The 12,226-nt window shown below is 42.1% G+C and overlaps 1 protein-coding gene across 3 annotated transcripts in view; it reads right to left on the bottom strand.

Moving 5' to 3' along the window:
• Nucleotides 1-12,226, bottom strand: part of ARID5B (AT-rich interaction domain 5B) — a 182,715-nt gene that overhangs the window by 62,802 nt on the left and 107,687 nt on the right. The window lies entirely within an intron of this gene.

Below are 12,226 nucleotides of genomic sequence, written 5' to 3'. Positions count from 1 at the left end.
AGCGGAGTCTGTAACCTGAAACGTCTGTAACCCGAGGTACCACTGTACACATGCACCCTGTTGAACCTGAACACAGCAAATCAGGTGGGGTGTGCTCATTAAAATATATTTTCTCACACTGAAAGGACATCCATTATCTATGCAGAAAATCATAATGTGTGGAAATTTGGTGGGGGTGGGGAATGCCTGATGTGACCCTCAGTATTAAATAATAATCCACCCTGTCATAGACTGATCAAAGAATCACATAGGCAAGCATAATAGTTATGAACTTTGGCCTAGGAATCATCAGTAGTCGGGGTGTAGGTATACTTTCAACTCCCAAATGACACATTGGAAAGAATAAAGGAAAATGCTGAGGTGCAGGGGGGTTTCTATAATCTTGCTGAAGAGACAAGGCACTTTTCAAGTCAAATTAATATTTAAATTTAAAAAGCAAACAGCAGTGCAACTGGCTGCAGTGGAAACTTTAACAAAGCCCCTATCAGAGACAGTTCTGCCCCATATACATGTTCACAGTTTTGCTGGAGTGGCCATAAAGGGAAACTCTAGTAGAAGCCGTTGCATCTCAGATGACGGCCATAAAGTAACAAAATATGGTAGCCCACAAAGAACCATTAAATCAAAACAATAGTAATCCGTGAAACAAATCCTTGAGGAATCCTTGTCCTAGGTGAATGGTCCCATTAGCTCTATGGGAGCCATTTTTTTACTGCCCCTTCCAATATTATTTTGTGCCCAAGATGAATGCCATTAGACATTGAAAACTGCTAGCTAACATTTCCCAACTTTGAAGGTCTTAATCTATGCGAATAAATATGCAAAATGAAGAAAAATGATCGCAGTTCACAAACAGTTAAATTGCAAAAGATTTTAAAGGCTAATAATAAAAACACTCAGAATTTGTATATTGCTTCGGGGTGACCAAAGTGGTTCACACCATCCTTTATTTCAAATAGCCCTGTCAACTCTGCAAAGTAACCCTGAATTATTGTCTCCAAGCAGCAGATTTGGGTGAGGCTATGAGAGAGTAGCTTGCCCAAGGCTGCCTACCATATTCATGGCAGATGTGAGATATGAATCAGAGAAGTCCTTGATCAGAGATGCTATTCTATGTGCCATGCAAACCAAAGATACAGAAAGACATGGCCCATTCATTCATTGTGGTACAACCCCCCCCCCCACGCCACACAGTTTTCTGCTATGGGCAAATAATTTTCTATATTTTTAGATGGTCTAAGACAACCAGAGTAACCTGAGTGTAGCATTACTCTGGTTTTACAGCATGAAATATTTCTTATTAACGTTTGATGAGTCCTCGCCAAAATGTGGGTTTGTTTTCTCAATTCATTTATTTTGACTGACATCAAGAAGTGTTGTTACAGAGCACAGGTTGCTGAAAGGAGCTATTAACATAGCTGAAGTCCAGCTAGCTACCTGGGCGTATTGTAAGAGATCAGTGTTGCTGCCAAAGGCTTTTAATGAGAATGGAATGTATTACTTCATTTGAAATACCTGGATCGTTGACATGTACCAAACACAAAATACTCTTGGAATTCTCTGGCAGTTGCTGGAATCATGTAAGCGAACTTCCACAACCCGCACCGTTTTCCCCTCATTTCGTCTCACAAACTTAACAAATGTATTAAGTAATGATCGAAATCCTATCCTCCCCTGCCGCTTTTTACTCTAAATGCTATGCTTATTTCCTGATGCGACTATTCCGTTCTGGCCTGTAGGTATTAGGGCCTCTCAGAAACATTTTAAAAAGACACTATTTTTGTATGACAGTAATGTACTGTGATAGCCATTCTCTATCCCTCGCTTGCCTCCAGCTTCACAGAATTATAGAAATCTCTGTTGCATTCCCCACCCCCTTTAAGCGCACAGGAAAGGACTGAGATGAAGGAAGGAGCGGAACATGGATAAAGAAGCCAAATAACTTAGTAACAGTAGTTGAAACCATCTCCAAAAGGAGGCAGTGCTAGCTGTCTTTTTTTAAAAACAAATGCCTAAATAGATAATAATAATAATAATAATAATAATAATAATAATAATAATAATAATAATTTATTTATACCCCGCCCTCCCCGGCCAGAGCTAGGCTCAGGGCGGCTAACACCAGTCAAACTGCAATAAAAACATAATAGAAAAAAGCCAATTTAAAATATAGGTTAAAATGCAATTTCAAACGCAGCCTCATTTTAAAAGTAGCCCATAAATCAAATCCATAAGGGGAGGGAAACAGAAGGGTTAATGCATGTTAATGAGATCCAATGTCAGATATCCCTTCTCCACCTCTGTGGAAACTTCTGTGGGCATTGCCCTACCAACAACAGTGGACCTATGGCATCAGTAGGGCTGAAAAAGGCAGAATGGAGGAAAGCATTGATATGAAGGATCCATTTTGTGCAAACAGAGGTCTATGGAAAAGATAAGGTGACATCATAGAATCATAGAGTTGGAATAGACCACAAGGGCCATCGAGTCCAACCCCCTGCCAAGCAGGAAACACCATCAGAGCACTCCTGACATATGGTTGTCAAGCCTCTGCTTAAAGACCTCCAAAGGAGACTTATCTTTGTTAATATATGCTGAGCTTTGAAAACGGGCACTAGCTATTGAAATGAACATTCAGACCATATCTATAAAATACAGTCGTACCTTGGAAGTCGAATGGAATCCGTTCCAGAAGTCCGTTAGACTTCTAAAATGTTTGGAAACCACAGCACAGCTTCTGATTGGCTGCAGGAAGCTCCTGCAGCCAATCAGAAGCCATGGAAGCCCCAATGGAGGTTCGGCTTCCAAAAATAGTTCGCAAACCGGAACAGTCACTTCCAGGCTTGCAGCGTTCGGGAGCCAAAATGTTTGGGAACTAAGCTGTTCGAAAACCAAAGTACGACTGTAAGTGCTTTCTTAGTGATAGGAAAACATATATTTGAAAGTGATGTTTCTAAAATTCTGCCAGCCATCAGGGCCCCACCATCATGAAAGCAGCTTGGTCACACGCCATGCTCTCAACGCCGCTATGTGGAGTGGCTCTCTTGTGTAACGGCAAACAAATGTACCTATTTTCATCCAGCAACTGTTAGAGGTTATGTGAAACTTAGGGTATTAATAACCTCATTCATTCAAATATGCCTATGCTTAAAAGTTAAGCAGATGGTTAAGCTCCTTGACTAAATCAGAGACAAAGTTCCACAAACATTTCCAAGGAGAGTTCCCATGAGAATAGGGGGAGTGAGTGTCTTGGGGTGGGGGTTAGGGAAGGAGCCACCTGGGATATTAACTGGAATATGTGATCCTTGTTTATTAGAGAACGTCTCTCTTGCAAAGTTAGATTGGCTTTCAGCCACCACACCCATAATCCCCAGTTGGCACCTGGTATGAAACCTTCCAGTTGGCAATGGGCTCTGAACTTGTTATTCAAAACTGTACACAGATCTCTGAACTGGCAAGGAAAACCTCCCCCCCCCCCCCCCGGAAGATCCTATTAGAAGACGCAAACTAAGTATTCCCAACGAGGAGGGCGAAAGGAGGACCAATTCCGCAAGTGGCACAACCTGGCCCTGGATGATGCCTGGATGGGGAAACACCTGGGAAGTGTATGCAACCTAACATAGACACAAATAAAGATAAACCTACAAATTATGTAGCAGCAGATCAGTGGATTGAAGGTTAGAAAGGCCCTTCCTTGCCCTGTTGCCCAGTATCCTCTTACTGGAAATGAGGATACTCAGGGGAAACCTCAGTCCTGCCACGGAGTTGTACTATCCCTGCCATGCTATAAAGTGGTACCTCTGCTTACGTACTTAATTTGTTCCGGAGGTCCGTTCTTAACCTGAAACCGTTCTTAACCTGAGGTACCACTTTAGCTAATGGGGCCTCCCGCTGCCGGCGTGCAATTTCTGTTCTCATCCTGAGGTAAAGTTCTGACTGGGAGTGACTGGGAGTGGCCGCCGGGACCACATAACACCGGTTCTGAGAGATCTGCATTGGCTCCCAGTACGTTTCCGAGCACGATTCAAAGTGTTGGTGCTGACCTTTAAAGCCCTAAACGGCCTCAGTCCTGTATACCTGAAGGAGCGTCTCCACCCCCATCGTTCAGCCCGGACACTGAGATCCAGTGCCGAGGGCCTTCTGGCGGTTCCCTCATTGCGAGAAGTGAGGCTACAGGGAACCAGACAGAGGGCCTTCTCGGTAGTGGCGCCCGCCCTGTGGAACGCCCTCCCTTCAGATGTCAAAGAGATAAATAATTACCTGACATTCAGAAGACATCTTAAGGCAGCCCTGTTCAGGGAAGTTTTTAATATGTAACGCTGTACTGTTTTTAACACTGATTGGGAGCCGCCCAGAGTGGCTGGGCAAACTCAGCCAGATGGGCGGGATATAAATAATAAATTATTATTATTATTAACCCGAGGTACTACTTATGGGTTAGCGGAGTCTGTACCCCGAAGTGTTTGTAACCTGAGGTGTTTGTAACCCAAGGTACCACTGTATCTGCACTAGCACAACCGGACGCCTTCACCTGCCCCAGCTGCAACAGAACATGTCTCTCCCGCATCGGTCTCCACAGCCACACAAGCTCTGCAGCTTCCAACAGTTTGACTTCCAACCCCAAAAGGTGCACTCCTCCATTGTACCCCGAAACAGGTGGATGCCAAGATGAAGCATGCCACTTTATTTTCTCCCGCTGCATGTAGCTTGTCTGGGTAGATAAATAAATAATCAAAGAAGCAGGCGTGTACTGCAAGGCCTCTCAAAATTGGTTGGGGCAGGCTGCATAGTGGAAAAGACAAATGTTGCTACATTGGAAATGTTGAAAAAATGATTTTCCTTACCCCCTAGCTCAAAAGTGTTTTCTCCTATTCAGGACAAAAGCTTTTGTAAGACCGCAGTCTAGAAGAGTCAGCACTATAGAATAAAAACAACAACCTATAAGCAATAAAATTATTCCACGCTTACCAGTAGAGTGTGTGTGTGTGTGTGTGTGTGTGTGTGTGTGTGTTTGTGTCTGTAAAATCTTTTGGGGGGAAAGAGTCAGCATTGATTTTTTTTAAGGAAACAGGGTAGATTAAGTTGACATGCCATTAAATGTTCTAGACATTTCCCCATGACTTCCCCCCTCCTGATGTGTAACTATGGCAGTGATTGTACTTATTGGCAGAGCTGTTTTTCTGCCACATGGTATGCATATTTCAGCATCTAGCATTATTAACTCATGACCAATTGTCAGTTGATCATTATCTAACATATGAGGAAGCCAAAAAATAATCCCTTATTTGGGCAAAAGCAGCCATTCTCCCCCACTGTCTATATTTTCCCTTCCTTCCCAGGCCCTTTAGTTGGTTTATTATTTGCTGTCAACAAAGAAAGAGAAGCTACATGTGTGTGTGTCTGTGTGTGTGTGTGTGTCTGTGTATTTATATTTATATATATAAAACTGCAAGAAGGGAAAATCAATCTTTATCATGTTTTAAACACTTAGCTGGCATTATTAAACCAAGCAGATTTGTTCCCTGAAAGAAAACTCTCAGTTGCCCTCTAGTGTCATCTTGCTGCTACACAGAGTAAGAAGAAAAATCTGCATGCAAAATACAATGTGCAGTCAATGTTAACAACTGATGGGAAGAGACATTCTCCAAGCTAAAGGTTATACAAAACTTGCCAGTTTTATATACTCAGTTGCAAAAGCTTTTCCTGGACTGTACCATTTCAAGTTGAGGGGGAGGGGGAGTAAGTTATATGTTTAAATGCTTCAAATTGGGGAAAGGGGGTGTGTGAAAAATACCATGCTAGGGACAAGGCTGAATGCAGTCTTTCTCTCTGACATACTAGGCTTGTGTGCACAAGTTGTATCACTAGATGAAGCCGCTCTCGAGAATTTATTCTTCCACCTGCAGCTTGAAGTGGTACTGTCCACAAAAAGCTTTATCAGGACGTGCCCTTTATACTCCAGCTCCGATGAAGTCAATGGAAGTTACTTCCAACAGTAATATACTTTGGACTGCGGGGTCACCCTGCTTGTGGTGCATTCTCAGAATGGGGCTGTTGAGAATGAAAACAACAACAAAGAGATTTGGCACCGTGACATGCCGCTTTAAAAATGAAATAAAACCAGCGTAGTTCACAATGCTGGTCCAATCCATAGGTCAAAGGGGTGGTGTAGAAACTGCAAAGGCAGGGGAAAGGGCTGGGGGAAGACCCTCCTCTGAAACCCTGGGGAGCTGCTGCCAGCCAGTGTCAGCAATATTGAGCTAGGTGGACCAAGAGTCTTGACTTGACAGAAGGCGGTTTCCAATGTGGAAGAGAGCCAATGTGGTGTAGTGGTTAAGAGCGGTAGTCTCGTAATCTGGGGAACCGGGTTCGCATCTCCGCTCTTCCACATGCAGCTGCTGGGTGACCTTGGGCCAGTCACACTTCTCTGAAGTCTCTCAGCCCCACTCACCTCACAAAGTGTTGTGGGGGAGGAAGGGAAAGGAGAATGTTAGCCGCTTTGAGACTCCTTCGGGTAGTGATAAAGCGGGATATCAAATCCAAACTCCTCCTCCTCCTCCTCCTCTGGAAGTCCAATATTGAGTCCAACCTATTGAGCAAGGATATCTTGCCCTAAACCCGCAACTGGAACATGGAAAACGGCCTTATTCTGAGTCAAACCATTGTCCATCTAACTCACGGTCTGCACTGACTGGCAGAAGCTTTCCAGGGTTTCGGACAGGGTCCTCTCTGAGCTCCGCCTGGAGATGCAAGGGGATTGGGACCTTCTGCATGCAAAGCAGATGTTCTGCCACTGAGTTTTAGGCCCTCCTTCCATCCCCAAAGTAGTAGGATGAGCATGAATAGCTTATCCCTGTTCACCACCTCTGCATATTACACTTCCCATCATGGGGGAGCACAGGGCAAAGCTATCTGAGCAACTGCAGGGACTCATATGGGAAATGGCCTTGCCCTGAACAGAGGATGTTTATAAGCCATGCCTTTTCAGCCTTCTTGCCCAACCGCATGGATGGTGCTGACCATTACACATGTACAGGATGTGGGGCAAAGGCTTTTAACAAGAGCTGAAGCCTTTCACGAGAAATCGCAGCATCTATTACTTTCTTTAAAACTTCATTTCTAACTTAAAACAGCCTGACATGCCCACCAGCTCAGTATTATAGGATTCTAGGGTAAATGGGAGTCTGTAAAATTCCCTAATATGGAAAAGAAATGGAGTTGTTTTTCCCCCTGAAGAAACAGTTTGTTTCTGCTAATGAGTAACATGTGCAGAGATTTGACACAACCAAACACAACCAGACCAGGTGTGTATCTTTCTTCCGCCCCCTCCACCTATTTTGCTTAAAAAAGAAGCTGTTGACAGCCTTAAACTGCACATTTAATATTAGATTACTAAATTGATTTTTCACAAAATAAAACAAAATAGTCAATTCAATTTAAGATACAGTTGGAGAGGCTTGAGCAATTTATTGAGCAACAAACCCATTTCTAAAAGGTGGTATTAAAACAAACCTATAAGGGTACATTTGGAGGAGAGGAAAGCAGCAAAACAAATGCATTTTCCAGTCCATCCTTAGTAATGATGCCAAACATTTATTTTGCTTGACTGTTGCTTTGATAAATCACTATTTCTCAAACAGCCAGTCTTTGTTAGCCTTTTTTTTAAAAAAAATGTCCTGTTATTGTTAACATTGCATGAGGAATGCCTGCATACTTCCATTTTGTTCACTTTCAAAGTACAAGTAACTAATAAAGAGTTTCGCAATAGGAACAATCCATTCTTCCCACTGCATCATCAGCACCCTTGAAATACTGCTATTATAAAACTAAACAGTAAGCTCTTTAGAAACACTATACATGACGTTGCTTGCTTGTTCTGTTTTGATCAACCACAGTTGTGCAACTTCAAAATGTTTTTCTTTCCCAACTTTTCCCTTCTCTGAAGAAACTGATATATCCTCTTAATATTTATAGAAAGAAAACACAAATTCTTTGGGGGAGGGTTATGAAGAGAATATAAAAGTCATCTCTATAATTTACTGGAAGAGGGCATGTTAGAGTGCTTGGAATGTGGGAAACCATAATTGGAAAATAAGGATTTCTTATTTTAATCTGGATAACACTGAAATGCCACAAGTGGTGGTCTAAAGCATATAAACAGGAAAACTGAAATGTGGATCATTTTGATTTGCATAATCTGACATTTATAGAGTACCTCATTACAAATGGGTTCGAAGTGTGTTTTGCAACATACATGCTAAAATTATGGGGCAAAGTCAACACCTCAAGTGTAGCAATGTTTCATTATTTGTGCACCCTTGCCTTACATTCTTATCATCAATGCATGTCAGTAATGCAACTGGAGTGGACTAAGCTTGGGATGGAGTTTAGCAAGGATTGGAAGTATGCCATAGTTTTGGCCTCGATACATTGGGCCATTGCATGTGTCCAGGGGACACATTTTATTCTGGCCAAACCCCATAAAAACCATTGCAGACTAGAAATATGAAAGTCATATTGTAAGGCCTGAACTTCAAAACAGCTGCCCAAGTAAGGATGGCTCCTTAGTCCAAGGCAGCTCCTCTGGCTCCAGCTTATCTCACTCCTCACAGCCCTCGCTTTATACTTGTGCTACCTTCTTAACCTGTTCCTGCCAGTGACTTGCATAACTTTTGCCAATATCTGACCTCACGAGGTCAACAATATTCCCTACCGACAGAATGGTCTTTGAGAATTGGCTCTGATAGATCTGGGCAGCCAAGCATTGATCTGGCACCAACAAGCAGGGCAGGGCTCACACCTGATTGTGGTTACACAAGGAAGGTCTACTGTAAAAGGAGATTGTAGTAACAACTGAAAGGCAACCTGCCATGCCTCTCAAGAAAAAAGGATCCTGCACGGGCCTCCTCCAAGGTGTGCTTTCTGCACTACCAGGTTCTCCAAATACGCAGTCTGATACATTTGCAATGGTTTCTGGGTCGGCACTGCCAGGAAGTCCTGCCAGTAGCTTAAAGAGCTCTTGCTACAGAAGTTGCAGTTGTCTGAAAAATTGCAATACTGTACCAAAGATCTTAGATTTCCATGCAGACTATTAACTAGGAGTGGACCTGTAAAAAACAACATGGTGGCATTGATCCAAAAGCCAGATATCAACTATGGCAAAACAAACAAACAACAACATTTACGCAAAAAAAAGTGCTCATCTTCATCAGAATCATCACTGCTAGATGCCTGTATATATCTAAGATATCAACAGTTTTTCTTGAACTAGATACATTTATCTTCTAAACTGAAAAGACAAAAGAGTAGGGTAGCATTACCTCAGTGTCTAGTTATAATAATTTCCGTTGACCACAAATGCAGAACGAACAGATGGACATATTTTACAAATGGTGTCTGACTATTCTGCATTCCACACATCGGTATTATTGATCTCAGAGGATGTGAATATAAATTCTTTGACACAACCTTCTCATTTTCAGGCATTGCTGAGCAACATTTTCTCCCTGGGTAGAAACCAACTGAGTGGCCAAGCTACTTTCCAATCACTTGAGTGGAATTTCCACTCTCTCCTTTTCCCAAGATTGAGCTAAGGATTATTTAAAAACTGCTAAACGACTTGCAAGATAATGACAGGAAGAAGTTAGGAAAATAATAATTACTCCCCAGTAATTATTGATTTCAGTAGCACTTCCAAGTGAGCATAGTTCTGACTGCAGCCTTAGTGTTATTGGTATATTAATGCTGTCATTAATTAGAAAGGAATTCAGGTTCAACCCCCATTTCTGAGATACTTATCCATTCTGATCTATTCTCTGTAACCATATTAGTCTTTTACTGTATTCCATCTTTGCCCGTGCTTCAAACGCGCAACTGCCAACGTTTTGAATGGGTTATCTTCTCTTACTGACACCTTTGTTTCACAAGCGTGTAGCGTAACCCTGCTTTATTCTGAAGCCAACCTAAGATCAGATTATAACTGTGGCTCACTCAGTCAAGGAGCAAAAACACTCCAACCCACGTCCCACTGCAGCACACTAAGTTACACATGCTCAACAACTGCAAGCGCCTCATCCACATTCAGGAGGTTATGATGGCATTGTAAGCGGCACTGTGGATTGCAAAGGTGGTGGAATGAGAAAAGCAACAAGCTCATTGCATCATACCACTCATCTGATAGCTTAACTGATAGTCCCCTACTACAAGAGCAGTGGATCAGCCAGAGTTAGGACCAGGGTTAGTTTGAACGCCTAATAAGCCTCTGTCATTCTGAAATTTTGGCAATTAAAAAAAAATCATGCTGGGTATCAATACATAAATATGCCAATAAATATTTCAAGTTGCCACTAGAATCATAGAATTGCAGAGTTGGAATTGTAGAGTTGCAATGCAGGGATAGGCAGCTGTCCCATACAGGGATCAAATCTGCAACCTTGGCATTATCAGCACCACGCTCTAACCAACTGAGCTATCAAGGTTCTTGAAACATCCTATCAGACAATTGTTAAAGTATCTTAACAAATCCGCACCACTCCCACTTGCACCCTGTTCTGCTTTCAGGGTGTGCACCAAATTTTGGCTCTCTATTTGCCTTGATCATTTCAATACTTCATAAGTAAATGAGTGAACTCGAAGCATATATAAATATGCATAATTTATTCTAAAAATACGCACACCTTAAAGTCTTAAGTAAACATCTCAAAAAACATGTTTGCTTATAAAACTACTCCGAGTCCCAATCCATAAAGCAGGTACTTAAAAATTCAAGCGAAGATTTGCCCTTCCAAATCAATAAAATGCTTTTATAAAGCAGAGAGATTGATTTGCAGCTTTAAACTTACAGTAATGTCATATTTTAGAACTTTCATAAATAATGCTTTTATCCTGATTGCAAAATAATACACTGCCATGCAAACAGAGGTGGGGGGGGGGGAGAGAGAGAGAAGGAGAGAGATTGCATAGAAGTAAAGATTTGTTCAACAGGAATTAAAACGTTGGGTTTTGTTTTTTTCCTTTTCAGGATGAACGATAGCTACTTCGCATGCTAGGTAACAACCACAGTTGTTTACAGTATTTAATCCCCTTTCCCCCCTTTTTGGTGCCATACTTAGTTTATAAAACCTGAGGTAAATACATTCCCATGTTTGTAGCACAGTGTACCTTTAACTACACTAATAACAGCAGTGGCTCTTGAACAGAGAGGTGATCGTGTTCAAAAGGGAAACAGTCACAAACAGTGGACAATTCAGAAGAATGTACAGTGCACTTGTGTTCAACTGCATGCGCCTCAAAGCCTTATGCAACTATTCATTTTCTGTTTCATTTGGCTGCAATCCCAGCTTGTTCTGTGCTATGCCACACTAATTTTACAATAATAAACTGTTTCACAATTGTTATGCAGTCATGCAAATAAAGAGGTTGTGGGAGACATTTTCGCTTGATGATCTTCCTAGCAAAAGACACCATCTTGAAATTACATTTAGCCTGGTGAATGAGAAGGGGGCGGGCTTAAAATAAGCAGTGTCCCAGGACATGTGAGAGTTTTTAGAAATATTTTTCTTGAAACAGCCACTTCAATACCAGTAATCGTGCCAACTGAACCCTCGTCTACTGATCTTCTCACCAAGCCCTCCCACACTGCTCCAAAGCCATTCCCCCACCCCAAGTTTTTCCTCACCTGTTAAAATCCAGATTCACTACAACTTCCAACCAGAAAGCAGGTTGCATCACACAGCAGATGGAACAGAAGGCAAAGCCAAGGGGCACAAAACAGCCATATTAACAAACTGGTTTTCCAAATTTCAACGGTTAAATGTTCTTCAGGGGGAAATGCTCAACATATAAAATCACAAATCCAATCAGTAGCGATTTCCTACACTGCAATCTTATGGCATGTCTGCTCTGAAGTAAGTCCTACTGATTTCAGTGGGCTCCTGTTCTCAGGTAAGAACTCTTAGGGCTGCAACTTACATTTAGTATATTATACGACTGTGGAGAAAAGAGCCTCTCTATGCTTTGGAAACCTGAATGGAATGAAGGTGTTGCCACTACAGCCATGGAAGAGAAGGCAAATCAAGTTCCCTCAGAACTGCGTGGGGCTACTTCTTCCTCAAACAGACCAAGAAGGAGATTCTGGTCTGGCTTAGTGTTACAGCCAAACTGGGTCATTCCCTATAATCAGAGCCCAACTTCCCCCTAAAGCTTCTATGGAGTGAAGCAGCATACA

Source organism: Podarcis liolepis (assembly GCF_965112155.1).
Source record: "Podarcis liolepis genome assembly, chromosome: 5".
Lineage (NCBI taxonomy): Eukaryota > Metazoa > Chordata > Lepidosauria > Squamata > Lacertidae > Podarcis > Podarcis liolepis.
Note: the sequence above shows the minus strand (reverse complement) of the source record. Positions and strands in the feature narration are given on the sequence as shown.